The sequence below is a fragment of the Micromys minutus genome (assembly GCF_963924665.1).
Source record: "Micromys minutus genome assembly, chromosome: 19".
Classification (NCBI taxonomy): domain Eukaryota; kingdom Metazoa; phylum Chordata; class Mammalia; order Rodentia; family Muridae; genus Micromys; species Micromys minutus.
The window spans coordinates 25,438,317-25,447,047 of NC_137954.1; the positions used below are offsets into that span (position 1 = coordinate 25,438,317).

The window sequence follows — 8,731 nt, forward strand, 5'->3', positions numbered from 1 at the left end:
TCTCTCTCTCTCTTGCTCTTGTTCCTCTTGCTGTTTTCTCTTCCCTCTTTCCCTTCTCTCCCCATTCCCCCAAAGTGTTCGTGGCTGGCCTCTACTCCACCCCCTCTATGTCTGTCCATCTGTCTGTCTGTCTGTCTGTCTCCTCTACCCCCTAAACTCCCCTCCTCTTGCCCTAAATAAACTCTATTCTATACTATACTGTGTGTGGCTGGTACCTCAGGGGGAAGGGATGCCTCAGCATGGGCCCACAGAGGCACCTCCTTCCATGACACCATAACCCTGGCTTCTTTTTCTTTTCTTTTTTTATAAAACACCATAGTGACCCTAGAGGGACCAGGCTCTACCTTACCCAGACTGGGTCATGTTTTGTCCAGGAAATCTGGCAGCTGGAATCTAACGTGATGTTGGCTTTTCTGTCTCTGGCACTGCTTCCCACCTCCCCCCACCCCCACTCTACACACAGACGCTGTAAACACTTGAATGGAAGGATTAGCTCCCCATGTGGTGTCTGGGACATTATGAACAACCCTTAGTCGCTGTGTCTGTATCTGTGTTAAATTGATCTTTTTTAACCCCCGGCACTTAGAATATGAGGCTTGGTACATATCCAGCATTCAATACATATTGGTGAATGGGTAAATAGAGGAAAGAAAGAGAGCAGAGTGTAGATAGGTTAAACCATAGATTCAGACTCTTGGATTCAGGCTAACCTTGTCCTGGGCTAGATTTTTGGAGATGGCAACAGGAGGGTGTTTTCACAGGCCAGATCCCACCGTGTCTGGGTCACAGAAGAACAGTGCTCCTCTCATAGCGTTCCACCAGTTGAAGAACCAACCTGCCTCCATTTTAGGCTTAAAAACATCTTACAGCAAAGACAAACTAGGTTCATTCCTGTTCATGATTACACCTCAGATTCTCAAGGACCGGGCTGTGCCCCACTTGCAACCCTAACTACAAACAGATCTGTACGGCAACCTTGCCTTTGTTTCAAAGGGGTTATTTTGGCTACCTTGTTATGACTCTGTTGTTACGACCTCCTTGCAATCATGTCTTTGTTTCAAGAGGTCATTATAACTAACTGGCTATATTGTGTTCTGCCCTTGTAACCCCTCCTATTTTGTCCAAACCTTCCATTTGGAAACCCCTGACCTGTAAAAACCTTGTCTCCCTCACTTCCAAACTGACCTCCCAAATCCTGCCTTAGTGGAAGGAAACCCATGAACATAAATTTAAAAGTTTGCCTTAAATAATTGCCTGCTTTAATTAGTTTGGCCGGGATGATTTGGATCAGGAGTCTTTCTCTTCCCATCCTTGGGATTAACACAGTCTATTTCTGTGGGACTCTGAACTCTGAAACAATGAGTCTAGGTTAGCTTCCATTGCTAAACCATGCTTTCTAGTCTCTGATATTATTCAGTATTCTTTTAGAAGTCCCTAAGGTCTCCTTAAAAGGAAGGGTAACGTGACGAATTCCAGGAGGATTGAATGAGCCTGGCGTGGGTGTGGGTAGTTAAGGGAGTCCCAAAGCCTACAGGAAGCCTGTCATTCCACATGATGACCACTGGAGGGCATCTGGACCATGGAATACAGGAGCTCCACCTCCCACGTCTTCAGAAAACTGATTGAATTCAACCAACGTTTCAAAATCGTTACAATAATAATAGCTCCCGTGTGTTGAATATCCAATTCAGTGCTGTATAACATATACATACATTTTGCTTAATATTCACTACAATTGTGAATTGCTTAAGGAAAAAACAAGGCATGAGGAAAATCAATATTCTTACCTAAGGCCAGTTAGCTAAAAAATACAAAACAACAACAAATCTTCTGTAGAAATGACTTGAACCCCAGTCTCTAAGCACCAACAGTAAACAAACAAACAAAAATAAACACAAGGAAGCTGGAACAGGGGATCTCTGGATAGAAGCAGAGGTGCCACACAGACATTCCATTCCAGAACAATTCACACATTCTGAGATCAGAAGATGGATGGCCGACAGTTTTGTACATTTCCTGTGGTAATGTTGCTGTTTCCTCCAGAAACGATGATATTAAATAAATGAAGTGTCTCACAATCCATGGTATCTTAACACAGAAGAAAGTCTCAGAGCTTCAAGGCAGAAAATGGAGTTTTCATTAGACACTTTTTACAATTTTTTCAGAGGAATCCAGACTATAATGAGCATGTTGTTTCTGCTGTTTGGTGGTCCAGGGGATGAAGGCTCTGGCCTTGTGGAAGCTAGTGCAGTACTCTCACACCGAGTCATACCTCTAGCCCTTTCATTAGTGCCTAAGCAGCCTTTGTCATGTACCCAAACTTGCCCAGGGCATGAAGTCTCTTAGCTGTTTCTCAAGGCTCTAAGCTAAGGGTCTAAGTTATGGTCCCCATTTCCTGGAGATCTGGAGAGGATGGCCACACACCGAAGGTCACACGGGAGGAACTCGCGTGAGCGCCTGAGGTGTACTGGTTCCAGTCTGGGCTCCAGCAAGGGAAGGAAGAACTGGATGGTCAGCTGCAGCTAAGGGAAAGAAGAGAAAGACCTCGTTGAGTAAAGGCACCCCGGGCAGAGAGATGGCGCATTTGAACAGGGTACTCTTGGCCCTGTAAAGAAAGGCATAGCCAGAGATTCCCGGGGTTTCCCTGGGGTGGGAAGAAGAGTAGTTCAACTAGTGGTCCAGGGTTGGGGTTCCTTCAGTCTAGCTAAGGGCTAAGGCCTCCCTGGCCGGGACCCTCTCCAGTGACAGGCCATTTGGGAAGTGCAGCGTGTGCTTAGGAAATGGCCCGGATTGGATTTCAGAGAAGATTAAAGGGGCTAAATCTGGCCGGGGCTGGGGGAGGTGCCAGGAGAAAGAAATGCAAAGGGCCAGCAGCTGGGAGGCCCAGAGGAGCGGGTCTGAGACCTAAGGGTGGGGGTGGGGATCCCAAGTCAGGCCGGAAGCCCTTTTGACCGTGGTAAGGCTGGAATGCTGGGTCACCCTGTAGAGACAGTTTACTTAGTTGGACTTAGGGGCAGATATCCAGTTGAAGAAGATGCTGAGCCAAGCTGAGAAGAGACAAAAATTAGGGTGCTGACCCCGTACTGAGATTTTGTGTGTGTGTGTGCTGGTAGCCTCAAAATCCGGACTCTGAGTTACCCTGTGATGGTATGAAGCTGTGAAGAAAAGACTTGAGGAGCAACTCGAATCCCCGCCCCCACTGGGCCCTCTTCTTCTTGCCGCCCCTCCCCTATCTTGAGTGGCAGCAGCGGCTGTGGCCGCTCCCAGTCCCAAGAGTAGGAGCTCAGAGCTTCTATTCTCGTACCCAGAATGGGAGGGTGGAGGAGGGCTAGCTTATCTGAGGCAAGATGAGGAGGGGGGTCCGAAGGAATTCTGGGACTTTTGTAGGTTCAGCTTCTGGCGGCAGAAACACTTGCAGCGCTGCAGGGATGTTCGTGGGGGAAAGAGCCTATTGGGAGACATCTGGACTCTGGCCTGGGGGAGTTGGGGTGCTCAGGCGATGGGAATCCCCAGCAGCTAGCTGGCAATTAGCCTCGGAGTTTCTTTCCAACTTCGAGGCCTTAAGATCAAGCCTGGCTCCGGCCCTTTAGCCTTCAGGCAGCCTAACCAGAAGGGATATGTGGATGAGGCCGGTTGGGGGCAGTCTGTGGCCGGGGTGCAACCAAGGGGAGTGTGAGTGAGTGTCCAGCTCTTTTGCACTACAGCTAGGAAACCTCTACCCCTACCTCCCCCACCCACACACAACATCCTGAGGCCTCAGCTTCCTCCTCCTAGAGGGCAGTGGGGTTGGAGAGAGAAGCTTGTCCTGAGCAACCTCACTCTGAACGTGGGACTTACCCCCCCGTCCCCCCCCCCCCTTCCCGAGGAAATCCCCTAATCGAGCTGAGTTAAAGAGAAAGACCGAGGCTGGTGCTGCCAAGTCTATCTGTTGTATGGCCCGCACAGAGAAAAGAGCAGACCTTCTAGGGACTCTAGGAAGGGCCGAATCTACATGGGTTTGGTTTTTTTTTTTTTTTTTTAAGATTTGTTTATTTAATGTATGTGTGTATACTGCAGCTGTCTTCAGACACACCAGAAGAGGGCATCAGATCTCATTACAGATGGTTGTGAGCCACCCTGCAGTTGCTGGAATTTGAACTCAGAACCTCTGGAAGAACAGTCAGTGCTCTTAACCACTGAGCCATCTCTCCAGCCCCGTGGGTTTGTTTTGTTTTGCAGTGCAAGCCCCCGGGGAACTTACCACTTCCCTCTCCAAAATGCTCACTTGCTCTGTAGAAGGGAGACAGAAGCCGGTGCTTCACAAGGTCGGCAGGATTAGACACGGTTTCAGAAGGCAGAGATCCACAGTACCGTGCCTAGTACAGAGCTGGAGTTTCTGGGGAGCAGCTAGGGTCTTACCGGAAGCAGTAAGCAGTACGGGCTGTGGGAAGAGGAGTGGGAGACCTGGAGTCAGGAGGTTGTGGCTATGAGTTTTAGCTTTGTGCCTACTAGAAGCAAGGTTTAGAGCTAGACCCTGTTGTGGAGAGGCGGGACAAAGTGGTAACAGCTGGCCCTTACTGGGATAGGTCATTTAGTTTTCTCATTCCAAGATGCTCTTACTCTTTCACAGATGGGGAAACTGAGGCCCAGAAGTACTAGGGTTTGAACCTAGGACCCTGTGTGCTAGTGGTCTCCCACAGAGCTAAGTCCCCAGTGTTAGCATTCCTTCCAGGCTCTGCCCCACAGTTACCTGGCAACAGCCAGGTACCGCCTGACTCAGTATAAAAGGAGCTGATTGCCCCTCTACCTTTTTACTTTATTCCCTCTGTCCCTTCTCTCCCATCCCCCGCCCCTGCCTGCTCTCTCCATAATTTCATGACTGGCCTCTTCTCTCTGTCTCTCTGTCTCTCTCCTTCCCTGCCTCATCCCCCCCTTCTCTGTCTCTACTCCCCTCCCCATACCCTAAGTAAACTCAATTCCATACTATATCCATCATGGCTGGTACTTCAGGGGGAAGGGAAGTCTCAGCATGGACCCACAGAGTACCCCCTTCTACCTCAGCATACTGTGCCTCTATCAAACATATCCCTGGTTCCTTTTCTTATTTTTATAAAACACAACACCCAGCCCTTCACCGATGTAGTTCAAGCTGGTCTCCAGTTCACAGTGAAGCCCAGGCTGACCTGGAACTCTAACCCTGGCCACTCTGCATATATTACATGCAGCTTTCATCAGCTCCTACATTCTTTTCTTTCCTTCTTTCTTTGTCTTGTCTTGTTTTGTAGGGTTTCTCTGAGTAGCCCTCGTTATCCCGGGATGCAATCTACAGACCCAGGCTGGCCTCAGATTCAGAGATCCGCCTGCCTTTGCTTTCCAAGTGCTGGGATTAAAGTTGTGTGCCACCACTGAGCAGCTTACTTATTTTTAAATTACATTTAAAAATTTTTAGTTTCAGCATGTGTATGGATGCATATGGGCCCTGGCTAATGTGTGGTCATCAGAAGACAATGTGTAGGACTTTTTCCTCCTTCCATTAAGTGGATCCCAAGGATCGAGCTCAGGTTATCAGGTTTGGCAACAGCCATATGGCTGACTCAGCTGAGGCTCATGGAGAATAAACTCACTCTAGAGAGATCGGTCCAGGGTCTGAGCCTGGGCAGGGCCTACCTGCTCTTCCCCAATTCTTTCTTTTGCTCAGAGCTCCGTGGAGTCCGGTAGAACTTGAGGCATTGTGGAACTTATTTCTCAGTGGGTCTAAGAAGAGGAGAGAGTAAAGCATTAGGTCTCTAAGACTATATGACAAGCGTGGTTTGGTGTGCAGGACCCTGTCTGCTGTTTTCTGGCGTTTCAGATCCAGTACCTGAATGGTTCAGAGGGTCAGTATCCCCCTCTCCCCGCAGCAAGCACAGTTTAGGGTAGTGTTGTGTTCTACGATCTGAAACATCAGAGAAGACCGTGACTAGGGCTTACGAAGAGCAGTGTGATCCTATACAGCTATAAATAGCAACGTGTGCATAGTGGCTCTGTGAGGTCATTGCCAGCCACTTGGGCCCTGTTTAAAGCACCCGGAGCCTCAGAGAAAATTTGGAGAGTTCCCAGAACAGCAGGAATATGACCAAACTAGAGGAGCTGGAACCAAAAGGGCCGATGAGAAAAGATGAAAGGAATGGAGATGAATCAGGGAGAGGCAAGCGTTGAATGATGACCCAGGATCAAGGCCACTGGTCTGTCTCTACATGAAGGGAAAGGCCAGCAGAGCTTATCTCCTGGCAGGGTCCTAAGAAATTGGCTCTGAGGGTGGCTGACGGGCCCTGCCCTGTCTAAACCTGTTGACTCCTTTTTTCTGCAGCCCTCAGAATCTGATGCCATGCTTTGTGTGATGGCACACACCTTTAATCCCTCAGGACACAGAAGCAAGCAAATCTTTGTGAATTTGTAGCTGGCTTGGTTTATGGAGGGAGTTCCAGGGCAACCAGGGATACACAGAGAGATTCTATCTGACAGCAATATAATGAGAAAAAGCCAAAAACACGGACAAACAAACAAAAGCACTTCCAAGGTTGGCCAAAGAGTGGGACCTCTTCTTCTCCTTGGGGTGTCAACCTTGGCAGCTCTGCTTCATCTGCTCCTTGGGCAAGCTGAGGGATGGACAGGACTAAGGACAAGCAGAGAAGTTCAGTGGTGTCCCCTACAGTCTGTGGGGACTGGGGAGTAGGAGACATGTCGTGGGGAAACTGGAACTCAGAGAACCCAGAAGGATGGTGGGTCAGCATTTGCTGTGAGGAGGGCCAGTGGCTTTGAGGCTGAGTCAAGAAACATGAGAGAAGAAGGAGCCAGGGTATCCATCCCCAGGAGGGATGGTAGTACCACAGAGGTTTGGCAGAACAGCATGTCAACATGTGGTGGGATAATCTGGTTTCTCCTAATGAGGAGACTCCAGGCCACACTGTTCAGAAAAGTCCATGAGATTTAGCTTCTGGGTCAGCTATATGGCTCAGTGGGTAAAGGCACTTGGCTTTAAATCTGGTGACCTGAGTTCAGTGCCCAGAGCCCCCACATGGTAGAAGGAGAGACAAGACTGGACACATTTCTCTCTGACTTTCACATGCATACTGTAGCATAGCCCCAAATAAGGAAACAAGTAGATGCTTTAAAGATTAAAGTTAAGAAAGACATGGTGGTATAGGCCTTTTAACCCCATACTCGGGAAGCAGAGCTAGGTAGATCTCTGTGAGTTCGAGGCCAGCCTGCTCTACAGAGTGAAAGTTCCAGAACATTGAGGGATTACACAGAGAAACCCTGTCTTGGAAAAAGAGTTCTGGATCCTCCTGTCTCAGCCTTCCAAGCATTAGAATTACAGGTTTTCCCCTCTAACCTTCACTATGACCTCTGTTTTCATTACGTCTGAACTTTGTGGCGCAGATAGTCCCTGAGGAATCACTCTAAGACCAGGCCTCCACCTCCTCCACCCCCACCTTCATTCCTTCACTCTGACCTTCCCTCATGGACACAGATGTCCTATTTGGTAGAAGCTGGGGTGGAAGGAGGTGAGATTAGCCCCAGACGTCTCCTACTTTGGCAGAAAACTCAAGTTACTTCATGTCTGTAAAAGGAGTGTGTATGTGTGTGTGTTGGGGTGGGGGGAGTCTGAAGCAGGGCTGGGGGTGAGGCTTGGGGATGGGGAGCCAGTGGAAGAAGAGGGGGCAGAAGGCAGAGATGCTTGAGAACAAGAGGATGTATTTGGGAGATCTTAAGCCAACCAGAGGAGAGGGGGCAGAGGATGGGGTTTTCTGACTAAGCCACTCCCCTGCCCCCAATGCAGCAAGAGAGAGATGAATTTCGGGGAGACTCTTGACACCATTCTGGCTGGGCCCCCCAGCTCAGGCCCCGCCCCTAGGGCTTCAGGAAGAAACAATCGCCTCTGGACATTCCTTCCCTTTTACAGTCACTCAGGAGCTTGCTGTAGTGGAGCCTGAGGAGCTGCTAGTGAGGGGAAGGTGAACAGAGGCAGCAGGCAGGGCCTGTCAGGAGGCAACCTTCCCTCTGGTGCCCAGAGACTCAACCTGTCAGAACCGAGCACTTTCCCACCTAAACAAGATCTGGCCTGGTTCCCCACTCTCACAAAGGTCATGCCAAGGTCAGAGAGAAAATGGCACTTGTCCGGTGGCACAGATGGCTGGCTATAGGTTGAAACCCCAAGTTGAGCATCCATCTTGAATTCTAGTTGAAACTCTACCCCAGGCTCTGTGTTTGTGCCCATTAACCATTTTCTAAGAGCTGAAGGGTTGGTAAGAGCTCAGACCCCCAGAGTTCACTCCTGTGCAGTGTTCCCAGGGCACCCTCATGTGATAGCTGAGGGGGGGGGGTGGTTGTTTTGTAGGCACTGGGTAAAGGAGCAAAGTCTTACTTTAGAAGTACCCACTTGGACATGGTTTGTCCTCTACAGCTTTCTGAGCTGGAAGTGTGGCTTTGTAGTCATGTTAAGCATCGCTGACAAAGTCTGTAATTATGGTCTTAGGTGGTAGAGACTTTGAAAGATACAAACTGGGTGTGATGGTTTGTATATGCTTGGGCCAGGGAGTGGCACTATTAAGAGGTGTGGCCTTGTAATCACCCAGGTGGCACTGGTTTTGAAGACATGAAGGCTTTATGAAGAACAGCTGAGGCTCGGCACTGTGAGAGGCCATGGAAGGCCACTGGTGAAGGTGCAGCCTCAGCTGTAGTTGATGGCCCAGGAATGAAGGGGTCATGC

General features: G+C 49.4%; 1 long non-coding RNA gene across 1 annotated transcript; it reads right to left on the minus strand.

Annotated features, from left to right (window-relative positions):
- Positions 1-1,685: 1,685 nt before the first annotated feature.
- LOC308433410 lies at positions 1,686-5,907 on the minus strand. Its single transcript, XR_013975438.1, has 4 exons — positions 5,840-5,907; positions 5,647-5,733; positions 4,241-4,420; positions 1,686-2,522 (listed from the first exon to the last, which is right to left on the minus strand). It is a non-coding gene; the product is annotated as an uncharacterized lncRNA (long non-coding RNA).
- Between the last annotated feature and the right edge of the window lie 2,824 nt (positions 5,908-8,731).